This window comes from Corvus cornix, chromosome 10 (genome assembly GCF_000738735.6).
Source record: "Corvus cornix cornix isolate S_Up_H32 chromosome 10, ASM73873v5, whole genome shotgun sequence".
Taxonomy (NCBI): Eukaryota; Metazoa; Chordata; class Aves; order Passeriformes; family Corvidae; genus Corvus; species Corvus cornix.
Genome location: NC_046340.1, coordinates 14,710,570 through 14,724,189, shown reverse-complemented (window position 1 = coordinate 14,724,189; position 13,620 = coordinate 14,710,570). Strand labels below are relative to the sequence as shown.

Here is a 13,620-nt window from a genome sequence, read left to right as displayed (position 1 = left end):
TCTGAAGCAGATCTTTTGCTTAGAGCCTATATCTGCACATGAAATTGGGAATGGAGAAGGGTTTTTTGTGCAATGAATAGCACAGTCAACACATCATCTTTTACTGTTTTGTCTGGGTTCAAGTGTAATGGAGTCCAAAATGTTGGCAAAAAAACCAACCTGTTTTGCTGTGCTTTAAAATAAATATGTTCACCTGGTTGGGCCAGTTCCAGAACAATAATAATAATAATGTGGGTTTTTTAAAGCATAAAACTAAATGTTGCAATGAACTGCTGGCAGTGACTATCTGGTTCTAAGGTTTAGAGCTCATGCTGGACACTTTATTGCTCTTTACAGTGAAAATGCCCTTAGGGATCTTAGGTCCAGTACACTTAATATAAAGCAGGTACAGAGACACAATTCCAGGCTTTTTCCTCAGACACTAACTCAAAAGTTACCAAGAGAAGATCCTCCTCATAGTTGCTTATTGGTGGTGTGCTTTTCACAGTGCCAGTGTATCACTGTTACTGGCTCGGTTTCAAAGCTCACACTTTTAAGCAAACACTGTCAGGACCGTATATTGTTTTCTAGTTGTCAGTATTGTTTCTGGAAGCAGACGGTCTTTCATCCAGCCAGTGAGTAGGGAGACGACAGTTGTCTCTCGCGTCTTCTTGTAGTGTCTGAGGGCAGCAGAATGGGATGCCTTAGTGTCCTCGTCTCAAAGAGAGAAGGTCTGGAAGAACTGAAACCTGCTGGAGTACAGTGTACTCAATACCCTGCTCTGGCCGCGCAGAACGGCTGCGTTGGCAGAGCCCCGGCAGCGGCACCTGCCCGGCCGCTCCTGCAGAGGAGGGTGCGCGGTCAGCCCGGGGCAGCGCTCCGCTCCCTGACAGCCTCTGAGCGCCGCTCCCACCGCGCGGGGCTGGACGCGGGTGGGCACCTGCGCTCCCGTTCAGCGGGGGATCCGCAGGGCAGCCCCGCCGGCGGGTCCCTCGCACCCCCGCCATACGCCGCCTTCCCCCCGCGCACCGGCACTCGAAGGCGCGGTGCCCCTGCGCCTCCGCCTCGCAGGCTTCCCCGCTGGACATCGCCGCTGGAGCGCCGGCCCTCCGGGGGAAGGAAGGAGGGAGGGAGGGAGGGAGTGGGCGCGGGCTGCGCTGTGCGGCCGGCAGGTGGCAGCAGCCGGCGCGCAGCTCCTGCACCGACGGCGGGCGGGAGCGAGGGGAGAGGCTGTGGCTGAGCCCTGGAGCCGCCGGGAACCTGCTCGGGTCCTGCGGGGCTCCGGCATTCCCGGCCGAGGGCGCGCTGCCTCCCATGCGCCGGGGGCCGCGAGGCTCTCAGTCCTCTCGCCCCCGAGAGCGCCTCGTCGCGGGGCGCCCGGACGGGACGCCGGCGCGGAGCGGTGAGGCAAGGCCGGGGAGGGTGGGCGCGCCAGGTGGGCGGTGGGCGCCGTGCCGGGGACGCGGGGCGCGGGCAGTGCCCGGCACGGTGGCGCTCGGCCGTGGCGAAGCCCGAGGCCGCGCTGAGGGGCTGCTCCGCGCCGGGCTGAGGGGCTGCTCTCGCTCTGCCCCGGCTGCGGGAGCGCGGTTCGGCTCTGCTCCCCTCCGCGGGATTCCTGCGCCGCGTGTTTTGGCTGTGTAAGTAGCCATTTCAAAGCTGCTCTCCTCGCACGCTCGGTTTCCAGGAGCTGCATCCAGAGGCAGTGTAAGGAGCTGCTTAGTTTTGCCTCGGTGTCCCACCAGAAGCTGTAGCTGCACGTAGTCTGAGCCGAATCCAGCAGTTTGTACGGGAGACGGAAAGACGTGGATAACTCGCCTCACCAAGAATGCGTGTTGCAATTGTTCCTGCTTTGGGCCAGATCCTTTGGTCTAACTAAGCACAGTGTGCAAAGCATGAACCGTGTTTGGCGTTCGGTGTTTCTCTTCACGCTTTCCTGACTCTGGCTTTGTTACCATCTCTCTAATTCTACCAACACTGGAGCTGTTTGTGCTTAGTTGTCAGGCTACAGGGTATGTGCTGTAGCAGAGGGTAATTTTGAAATACCTTTTCTTCTCCAGCTGTGGCTTTACATTTTTGCAACTATTGGTGTGTCCACACCTGTGTGTTTTATAGCCCTTGACACACTTGACATTAATTAATCCAAATTATTTTTTTCCAGATGCTAGATACATGAACAGTTTAGAGAGGCTGACAGCAGTGAGTTAGTTCTACAGGTTACTATGTTGTGTGCAAAAACTACTTCTTTTTGCTTTTTGTAAATTTTCTGTCTGATACTGTATGGACCTTATAAAATGAATTATGCTTGGTCTCTGCACACTATCTCTGTGCTATTTCAGAGCTGTGTTCTTTCATTATCTGTCTACCTCAGCTATTCTTTATTTCAAGTTAAAGAATTCTTAGCTTTTTTGTCACCTTTCTTCTGTATCTCTTGCCAGTGTAATTTCTCTTTTCTGTATCTTTTTTTTTCAATTTTTTTCTTTCTTTTTGATCAAGGGATCACCAAACTGAGCTTTTTTGCAATATTTCAGTACAACATAAGGGCATCATGCAGAGATGACAGATAAGTTGGTGCATCAATATCATGAATAGCCATCAAAAATAATAGAAATATTTGTAACTCCATGTGTCACCTGTTGATGAATCAGTGTGATTTATTTTTTAAATCAGAAACCACTATCTAAGGCACTAGTGGTTAGTAGCTCAATACAAGGGTATAAGGTTATGGATTAAATAGTTGCCTGATGGGCTCTTAATATTCTGTCAGTCTGCTGTGCATGTTTTTCCTGTCTTCTGTGGCAAGAGCAGGAACTGAAAATAGCCCAAATCTGTCTGACTTTATTGCTTTTTGTGGAACTGGCAATGCACTCTTAGAAAATTGATCTACTGAGCTGTAGCTTGCCAACTCAGACCTCTTTCTGGTGCAAACTTAGTAGTAATCTACTTGTTGATGTGATTTTCACCTATTCAGTATCATCAGGGGTTTAAAATGAAACTGGATACTGCTGAAATTCATTAGACACCTGTAATTCTTGATGCTTTCTTTTCCATCACCAGGGAACTCCATTTCCAGGGAATCTAGAGGGAGAATGGAATTAAGTAGACTAGGAGGAGAGACTGCAGCACTTTTCTTGTTGAAAGGCAAAGTGAGCATTTTTAGCCAAGTTAGAAATATGAGGCCAGCTGCTGTGGATTGTCATAGGGAGTTCTTCAAAGTGAGTATAGGTAGGAAAAATGAATTATTTATCATAATTGTGCCCTGACCATAACTTTTCAAGTTTTATTTAGGAGCAGGGCTAATCCCAGGTCTTGCTGATGATGACTTTAACCTGAAACAGCTCCATTGTAATTGAAGGAGCAACTTTTGATTCCTGACTAACTCTCAGAAACACTTGGAACTGTTGTCTAGTGCAGGATTTCTGTCTTTCTGCATTTCATACAGCAGGTTCCTTCAGAGCTCCAGCAGATTTAATTGTAGAAAATTAATTAGGTTTCTCCCAGGTAGTGATGAGTTTTATGATCTCAGTACAAAATCTTTGGTTTTGCTGTAGAACAAACGGAGTAACTGTGCTAGGCAGATGTGCATTAAATGAAGGCTGAAAATAAAACAAAAAAGCAGTATCATCTTGAAGACTCGTATTAGCCTCAGTGTCTGATCCTGTGCAGACAGTGGCACCAGAGAAGCTGGGTTTCCACACTGCAGTCTCAGTTCTCTGTGATGTGACATCAGATGTGTGATATTCAGACTGTTCACAGTGGCAGCTGTAGTATAAACAGAGGTGAAGTGCTGGTCAGACACTTAGTGGTACTTGGGATTTTCTTTTTTACTTTGAAAATCAGGTTTATCATGTACAGTGAAGTGCAGTCATTGCAGACATTTCTGTGGGCTTTAAACTCTGTACGAGAGAAGTAAGGTTTGATGGCACTTTTTAAAGCACTTAAAACCCCCAAGGAACTCCAAAGCCAACCATGCACAAGCGATTTTAGCTGTATCCCCTGTAGTGTTATGTTATCATAACAGGCTTCAGGTTTGGAAGGTTGTTATTTTTTGCAAGTAGGAAAAAAAGTAAAAGAAAACTTACTGTGTCAAACCAGCTTCTTAAAGAGTTTGGACCTTGATAGTAGCCCTTTTGCCACAGAGTTGATAGGGAAAGCATTTTGTAGCTTTTAATTGTGAAATGCTTCCAGTGGTAACAGTGCTGGTTGAAGAACAGATTCTATGACAAGTCTTGTTCCCTTGAGTAGGCACATAGACAGTTTAGTTATTAGTTCTTTTGTTTTCAGACAGAAGCTCTACCTGATCTAAATGCAGTTTGGACCATGACTTGGGTAATTGTAAAGCTAATTAAGTTATGAATATATGTGGTTCAATATGTGACCGACGAACATGGTTGCATTGTTAATATATAGGAGGTTAAGTTGCTGTGTTTTGCATTGAAATAGCTTTGGTTTTGTTCAGGATAGCTAGTACTTTACACTAGATAATTCTGATCATTTATATTAGATTTTTAGGAAGAATGCATGGTTTAGTACTTTATTTAGAAGATTAATTAGAGGGATGCTAAGCAGATATAAGATTGATAAAAGATTGATTAACAGAATGATCTGATGGACACTGATTTTGCCTCATATCTTACTTTGTATAAAGGGAGCAGAGCTGAAACCATGTGCTTTAGTGTTGCCTGATTATTTTTTTTCTTTATTTGAGTTTTTGTTCTTTGTGTTAGTGACAATAACAGATTCAAAATCTGTAATTTAAACCAACTCAGTTTTCTCCTCCTGGAATGTTCTGTCCCACCCATTTTTCTCTTGGGGACTTGAGTCTCATGTCACACATCAAATTTTGTAACCCCTGCAGGGTTATGGCATTCCCAGAGATGGGTCAGTGTTCATAATTTTGGTTGCTGTTAAACAGCACTTGTCAACACCGTGTACAGACATCTGTTACATATTTTTTAAATGGTGGTACCAAGTGTTAAATGTGGGGCTTCTCCACAGGAACTGTTCTTGCACTAGGAATGCAGATGGGATCACAGTCCTATCCTTGTGATGGCAAGTAGCCTTGTGGGCTGCTGAGGTGATGGACATGTGAGTTCCTGGAACGTGGGCTTCTGGTTTCAACGCTCCCATTGGCTGCTCTGTGCTGCTCACCGAGTCCATTGAAGTCTGGCTTTATCTCTGAACTTGTTCCTTTATCTCTGAACTAGGTATGATAATTACAGGATGTTGGTAAACTGTTAAATTTCCTGAAGATAGTCTGCATGCAAAGATGCTAAAAAAAAAAGTCATTTGAATAAAAATATTTATTGTACATGAGTGAACCTAAATTGTGTTCTATGTGTCTCATAGGTTTATTACTGTACTTCTGCAAATCACAGCCTAAGGCCTTACTTGTTGGCTATTTATCAGTCCTGTGCTGCTGCTACTTGGCATCCCACTTCAGTATTTGTTTTGGTCCTGGTTTTCGAATTTCCCTTCACAGGAAAATTCCAGGCTCCTTATATGGAAAAATTTATTTAAAAATATTTACTTTTTTTCCATCAGTTCTGTAGATTTTTTTCTCAGTAAGTGCAAGAGCCACTATCTCTTTTATTTAAAGCTCTGGTCTAAGGGCCAGTAAAGTAATGGAAAAGGTTATCAGTAACTTCAGTGTCTTTCAGATCAGGCCACTCCCACATGATGTGCTCTTGTCATTGGAAAACAAGACCACTGGTTTCAACCATGAGTTTCCAGTGTTTTCTTTGACAGTACGAGAGTAACTTGTTCTTTAACTCAACAAGTTATACTTGTTGTATAGTTGGTTCCAGGAACTGGAGCCTTTGGAAGACTGTCTGGGTACCAAAAAAAATTTACAGGACTTGGTAGATAAAATTCATCCCTTTGCAGAGGAGCTGCTTGTTTCTAACTGTGATCCTTTGTTCCCCTTCCTATAAGACTGCTATAAATTCATGAGTTATATATAGCCATATGTGATTAAGTGTAGAGAGAAATACAGAAAACTTCCCTGTTTTGAATGTAATTTTTAAATTTAACTTTGCTTATTTGTGCTTTTTTCCTAAACCCAAGCTTCTTAAAATACTAACATTAATAAAAGAATAGTCCTTTTTTTTAAATTCAAGAGATAACTGCTGTGACAACAGAAGTTCCAACTTCTGAACTTTCAACTTCTGAACTTTATCTTTGACTGGGTTGTATTGACCTCTTCTTGCATCAAAATGAAGTTTAGCAGAGAAACCTGGTAGTGAGCAGGCTTTCCTAGTTTGTCTATGAACAAGCAGGGCTGATGTGACACCTTGGACCAGGCTTGCCCAAGAGGTGGGGCAAGGTCTGTCCTTTGGGACTGCATGATCTGGTGAGATAAGAGAACAAGAGAAGGCGGCTTCCCAAAGTGAAGTGTTTGTTGGGAGCCCGAGGATACTGTCTCTAATGCTGATAGAAGTACTGTGGTTTCCTGCTTGTTGCCTTCTATGTGAGTCATGATATCCAAGTTGGAATGTGTTTTTTTTTGCTCTGGTTTTGGGAAAAGGATGGATAAAGAAGCCCTTTTTAAAAGCCCTTCTTCATGAAAACTGCTTCTTGGTGAAAAACATCTGTTGTGTTTGGCCTTGCTGGATCAGCACTTGGATATATGTGAGCATGGATAGTAATCCCCCAGGACAAAAACGTCACTTGGATGCTTGAATATTGTATGACTAAAATCTGTAATCCTGAATCAAGCGGATTCCCCTGATACTCCCTTTGGATTAGCTGCAGAGAAGTGCATGGAAGGACAAACCTATCTCTAAATGGCAAATTCAGCAAAACTATTGACACTAATCTGAGAGTAAATGTTGACTTGGAAAGTGTTCAGATGTCCTGGATTTTTTTTCCACAGTAAAGGTGATTGCTGTAGTCCTGACTTGGTGACATCAAACCATTAGTTGCTTGTTTATTATACTTGTATTTTTGGTTATTTTTGTCTAAAGCATGTAGTTTCTACGAAAGTAAAAAAAAATATATTTTTGCTTATCGGATTGGCAAAGAGAAGCAAGAGCCTGTCCAATCCCACCCCGCATAATTACAATAAAATGTCATCCCATGACACAAGCTGCCCAAAAGAGTGATAAATTGTATGGAATGGATGCAATTACTTAATCTGGCAGAAATAAAAACTCTGTCTCATTTTCTTGTAGTTCTGTGGAGCTGCATTCACTGGGGAAGTGAGTGGGAAATAGTGGGCAAATCTCCTTGTAGATTTTCAGGGTCTCTATGTGGAATTGAAGCACTTTACTAAACCAGCATAAGAATAAGGATTTAAAAGAATAGAGTGGGTTAACCATTAACTGTTAGTATTGTTCAGTTTTGTTGGCCCAGGAAATACTGTTCATGTGTTGCAACACAGGGGTTAAAGCAGGATGTCAGCTTTGATTTTTTTGTAGTGATAAGCAGCTATTAAAAATATAATTTCTTATACTCCTTCTTCAGGCATTGCTTGTACTCATTAATACATATTGCACACCAAAAAGATTGTCTCTTTTTTCCTTTCTTTCTTACTTCCCCCCTCCAGTTCAGAGATTTGCTCAGATTAAGGCAATTGCAGTACTTTTGTTTCTTCCCATAGTAATGTTTACAGTTTTGCAGGATCAGGTTCAGATTTATTACATAGGCACTCACAATGCTGCTGTAATGAATCAGTTGTCAATAAAGCTGTGCCTTCTGCCTGTATTTGTTGCTGGCCAATTTCATCACGCCATGGCTGAATGCAGAATGATAGTTGTGAGCATGTTTAAATTTTATATAAGAATAATTAAGAATTATTTTAAACAAGAAAAACATCCCTATGCAGTTTTGAATCATGAGGGCATGAAAGGGCTAAAAAATCTTTGCTGCTTTCATACTGTTAAAATTGGACAGAAACTGTCATTTTCTGATTTATTTTGAACCATAGTGCTTGTGATTTAGTTGTGATTGTTTCTACTGCTTTGAAATGGGAAGAGGGGGAGAAACTGTATCCAAATGTATCTTCCTGGCATTTGAAGATTCAGAAAGGTGGGGTTTGTTTCTGCTTTTTGTTTTGCTGTTTTCTTAGTTATGTTAGAAGGGCTTTTCAAAACTCTGGGCTTTGCAAAATGCCTGTTTCCTCAGACCATACAGATATTATGTTAGAGCAGGGAGCAGAGTGTGAAGTACCCAGAGTGATTCCGTTCGAGTTGCATTCCTTTCAGCAAGTCTTCACCTATCTCCAAGAGTGAGTACTCAAGTAGAAGACTAAGTCAGCATATAAGACTGTCTGCCTTTAAGCAGTTTGTGCAACAGCAGTAGACTCTGATTTAAAAAAACCCAAATCCAAAAGACAACATATGAAATTTGGTCACCCCTTTTTTAAAGGTCACTCTATCACCTCTGGCATACAGGTTATATAAAGCAGCAAAAGAAGTTCACAGTGTTGGAGGAGTTACTTGGTTTCCTTTGCCAGCATTTTGTAATAGGCTGTTCCTGTTGTCTTGCAGATTCAAGCAGTTTCACATTCACATTTTAAGTCCCCATTTTTCAGTTTGCAGATACATGAGTATTTTGCCTGAAGCATTAAGTGACGTCAGGTGAGAGTCAGTGTGCTGTAATAACCTGCCCTCAAGCACAAATAAGTTCAGGCTCTACTGCCAAGAAATGACCTTTGATTTCTTTTTACCTGATGCAGTAAGGGCCCTTTTCACTTTGCTTAGGCCAAGTCCCAGCCACTTGAATAGGTTTTCTTGAGCAGGAATGGTTACAAAATTCCCTAAACGTGGTATAATGGTGGCAGAGATTTCTGGATTGTAGATGACTTTGATACACTGAATTAGATTTGGCTATTATTGTAGTCAGAAGGGAGAAGTGACTTCATTGTGACTTGCACAGCTGCCAACTCTGAAACTACCTCTATGAAGTACAGTTTCTAAGCTACATCTGATTAACAGAGATAGTGAGCAAAGATGCTTATGTGTTAAAACTTTTCTTATATATAGACAGAAAATAATAGCTTATTCTGAAATGTACAGCCAAAAGGCTATGTATATGCTGTCAGTGGATAGACCTGTATCATGGTAGTCACACTTCCCACTCTAGGTATCCTCCTAATCCAGGTATGTCATTAAGCTGTGAGGTGCAGGGTCTCACAAAACGAAGTATAATAATTTTGCTGTAACTGCTGTGTTGCAAGCATGTTGAGGCTACCTTATTCTGAATAAAGTAGTGTATGACTAAATGGGGAGGCAGGATAGAGTCACCTCTTTACTATGCTGTGACTAACTGTGCTGCTGGTTTCCACTGTTTTGTTAAAAAGGGGTTTTCTTTAACCTACTTTCTTTGCAAGCCCATGCAGGAATTACAGGGAAGTATGGTATTTCTTACAGTTTTGTCTCTTCAACCCTTCTGGCTTTTGCAGATATAAGAGTGGGTGCTTGTGTGCATTAGCTCTGGTGAATGACTTTTCAAGTAGCAAAGTTGATTCAGCTCTTTCAAAGTCAGACTACAATCATGTCTTACTCCTACTGTCAAGCAAACCTCTGTTGGAAGGAGTATTGAGTTTACTTATAGGCTGAGAAAAACTCAAGACTAGAACCTGACCTGGAAAGGATGACTGGAAGTCAGATAGGCATCTTCCTGACTGGTTTAGGTTTTTTGCATAATGCTATTAGCAAGGGTGACAAGGGCAGTTGGTGATTCTGCAAGGTTAGGATCTTTTATCTGTCAACCATAAATTCATTCTTCACAGGCCAATGGATGGCATCTTCCAAACCATAAATTTCCTCATAGGGAGATTTTAATCTGCAGCTGGTGAAAGGTTTCAATTTCCCTGCTCAGTGAATGATAATCATACATTCAAGGAATCTTGGGCTATCTTTGTGTTTTTGTGTCAAGGAATGGTATCTCCTGTAGGAGTGTAACAGTTCATGCAGTTTACATTAAATGGACTGAAATACTAACTGTCATCTAGACCACCAGAGCACATGAGGCATAGCAGCAAGACAAGATTTGTAGGATGTCTAAAATCCCTTTCAAGCTGACAGGATAAGAATAAACAGCTCCCTCTCCCAACACTTAAAGGATCTTGCAGTTCAGTTTTAAAATGCAGGAGGGTGAAGGGTTCACCACATGGAGGTATGATTGATATAAGAATTAGGATATTTCTGGAACCTGAACCAAATAAGGACTTCAGGAAAGTTATATTCAGTGGCATCAGTCTGGGGAGTAGAATTGTGAATGTAAATAGTTTCTGGATTTCTGAACATAGGGATTTTACATTTCTTCTGCTGTCACTAATCATGCTGAATCTTAATTTCTCTTTCTTGAAAAGACACAATGATAGCGTTGTTTGTCATCTTCACTAATAAAAACTTAGTAACTTAGTGTTTTCCCTTTTTTCTCCATTAACATCTTCTTCCCATAGAAAAGAGATGCACCTCTGCAAATGTACCCCTTTAAATGGTAAAGGCTTGGCAGCACAACTGGCACCTGATGCTACTATCTTGGTTGCCAGTCCAGTTTTGGAATTGAACTATTTGTAAGATTCTATATATATCAAGCTCAGCAGATAAACATATTGAATGTCTGTGTTGTTGTGCTGGAGACCTCATCTAAATTTTACTGTGGATGAAAGCTAAATAGAACATTGTGAAACAGGTTTTCAGTATGTTCTCTGAGTTATCCCTGTATTTACTTGCATGCAGAATTTAGTATTTGCAAAAGATGTACAAGATAACTTACTGCCATTCTTCCAGCTGGCTGTCAGATAGTTTGTTCCATGTTGGGTTGAAGTTCCCTGGTATTCTATTTCAAAATTATGAAAAAAATACTTCATTTCACAGTGCTCTTGCAAGACCTCTCATTAGACCTATTATTCATCATTATGTAGAAACGTAAAAGAAAACAATAAATCTTCAAATTCCATTGTTGCATTTCCATACCAGTATGTGGGGAGCCTCACATCAGAGAGAATTTTAATGAGAAATAAATTAGAATCTCATAATTCTTACAGTATTATTTGATAACAAAGTAATTTAAGCAATCTTGCACAACTCATTCATTTCAAGATGTTTCAGGAGCCTAGACTCTGAAATGCACAATGAAGATGTGTAAGCTACATGGTGAGCTGTTTTTCTGTCCGTGATCTAACAGTTTTCTGTACTTCCTCTTAAACAATAAAGCATATAAGTCTTGCTATTAGGTATATGACATTTCCTTCAGAACAGATGAATAATTGATATTTTTATGCTTTATTGAGCAAAGGCACGTTCAGCAGTTACCAGAATGCCATCACAATCTCAGCACTGTTTATTTTGGACATGTGTCACTTATTTTTCAGTGGTTCCTAAAATATATTCCCACACGGGTACCTGAGAAGTTCTACATCCTTGTGTCTGGCCTCTGGTCAGTTGAAGCCTTGTTTTGCTCTCATGTACTGAAACTATTTAGGAAGTGCTTAATTAGCCCAAATTATCCCAAGTGCTAGAGGATAAGGTGTTGTTTGAATGTTTAAGATGGTGCACCTCTCCCCTCCATGCCCCAGTACAGTACAGCACCTTCAAGCTGTTGCTCAGCTTTTCCATGACAACTGGGTTGCAACACTGCTGTCACCTGAGCAGTGCTGGTCACTGACTGAAGTGAAGCCCAAGTCATGTAGGAATTGCATGATGGAAAAGAGAAATCTCTTCTTTTTGCCAAAATAAAGAAGTTTGCTGACTGCAGAAAATGACTGAAGGGAAGAGGACTTTCCTAATGTTTAGAGTCTGTTACTAGAGGCTTGGTCACTTTTTCTTGGACATTTGTTAGTACAAAATGTGCGTCAGTGGGTACCTGTGGTGTTTTTCCTTCCAGTTTTGGCAGTATTGAAATGTATGTTAAAACACTTGTCCTTGAAAACTTGTGTAGAAAAGGATTTGATGAGTTATTTTGGGATGTGTGCCCACCTTAATCTCCATTCGAGAAACTACAGGAGCCAGTTGGTTTGCAGTGCAGCCCTGCACTGAAACACTGGGGATAGTCCTTGGACTACCAAGATACTGTTCTTTTGCTGCCAGACTGCAGGGGAGAGAGACTTGTTGGGTTGTGGCCTGGCATATCCATTTATAAATGTATTTTATTTCTAAGTATATGGACTAATAAACCGACACCGAATTGCCTTGCTTTTACCTGTACTAACAAATAGGTTTGGGTTGGGATTGTTTGGGTTTTCTTCCCCCTAATTGCTCTTCTGTGTCAAAGACTCATTCAGTCTTGAGGGAATGCCAGCCTTTCTTTACAATGCCTAACCCTAAGCAGAGAGATATATAATAGGCAGAGAAATCTCTGAAGTTCCCCAGAAATTGTTTTTATCCCATGTGTAGTTTAGTACACCAAGAATAATGCTGCAGAAGCCCTTGGAGTCACTGTAGCTGAAGTTGAAAATTGAATCACAAGGATATTAATGCTAATTTCGGTAGATGCCTGTGTTGTATTTATAGATACATGTTCCAGTTAGTAACTGTTCCTCTGCACAGAGTTTAACTTTAGAAAATTTAACATCTCTGATGATAGTGGATATGAATAGCTACCCAGAAGAGAAATACCTAGTCAATCTTGATTAAGTCTATGTTTTCTCTGGTGCAAAGTGATCTCTTTCAAGGACTAAGAAGGCTTAGCTTAGCCATTAGAGGTTGGCTGACAGGTTTAAAAGTGGTTTGGTTTGACTTTTGCAGCATCCTGTACTGAAACAATTTTATCACTTGTCTGCTCTGGATAATGTGGGAATATTCCCAAAAAGCATTGTTATTTGGAGGTATTACTTATGCAGAGAGATGATTCCCACTGATACCCAAAGAAAATATTTTATTTCTGAATAAGCAAGAGAAGATTTCAAGTCCACATCACATACTGTCCTCCATGTTGTGTTCTGACACTGGTACCCCAACACCTCAGAAATCATGTCAATAGAACAGAAGGAACTTTGTAAAAGTTAATATTTTGAGATTGTATGTGTTCAGGTAATAGCTTGATGGGGACAATTTTTTTTTTAATTTTAAAGAATTTTTTATGAGTACTGTGATATATTTAAGCTTTCCTCTACTGTTTAATTTCTTCCTTAGGAAATGACATTTATGAAGTTCAGGATTTTTATATTGTTAGAGATGTTTCTGTGAGTTCACAGAGCAATTGCTGACTCCTTTTACTATCCTGTTACTGTGAATCAGCTCTAATTTTTGGAAAGGGAAGTTTACATCAGTTTTTCTATTTGTGTTGGAGCCGTGCAGAGTTAGTTGTGGTAGGCTAATGACACACACATCTATTTACCAGTAAATGAAATAATTCTTTCAGAGGATACATTAGCAACAGGAATGCTTGTTCTTCACCTATATATGATGCTGATTGTTGCCTAATACTATAAAAAATATTCTCTGGGGCAGAGCTTCCTATATTTTTTCCTTTCTTTTACTATGTGGAAGATATTGATGCTTAGGCATGTATTTAGAATGTTTATTGAACACCATTCTCATGGAAAGCAGTTTAAAAAAATGAAAAAAGAAGACTTCTGTCTGCCAGACTGACATTCTTATTAAACAAATGGCTGAAAAATCATGTTTCCTCTTTGCAAAAGGAAGGTATCTTCTAACTTCACAATAATTATGTAATATACATGATTTTTACATA

The 13,620-nt window shown here is 40.9% G+C and overlaps 1 protein-coding gene across 2 annotated transcripts in view; it reads left to right on the top strand.

Annotated features, from left to right (window-relative positions):
• Positions 1–1,183: 1,183 nt before the first annotated feature.
• THSD4 (thrombospondin type 1 domain containing 4) overlaps positions 1,184–13,620 on the top strand; it is a 243,018-nt gene continuing 230,581 nt past the window's right edge. The window contains exon 1 of one of the 2 annotated variants that reach the window (XM_039557612.1): positions 1,184–1,381. The gene's annotated coding sequence lies outside the window, so the exon portion shown is untranslated. Of the gene's footprint in view, positions 1,382–1,536; positions 1,617–13,620 lie in introns of those variants that run through there. The other variant, XM_039557613.1, reaches the window with a different exon arrangement.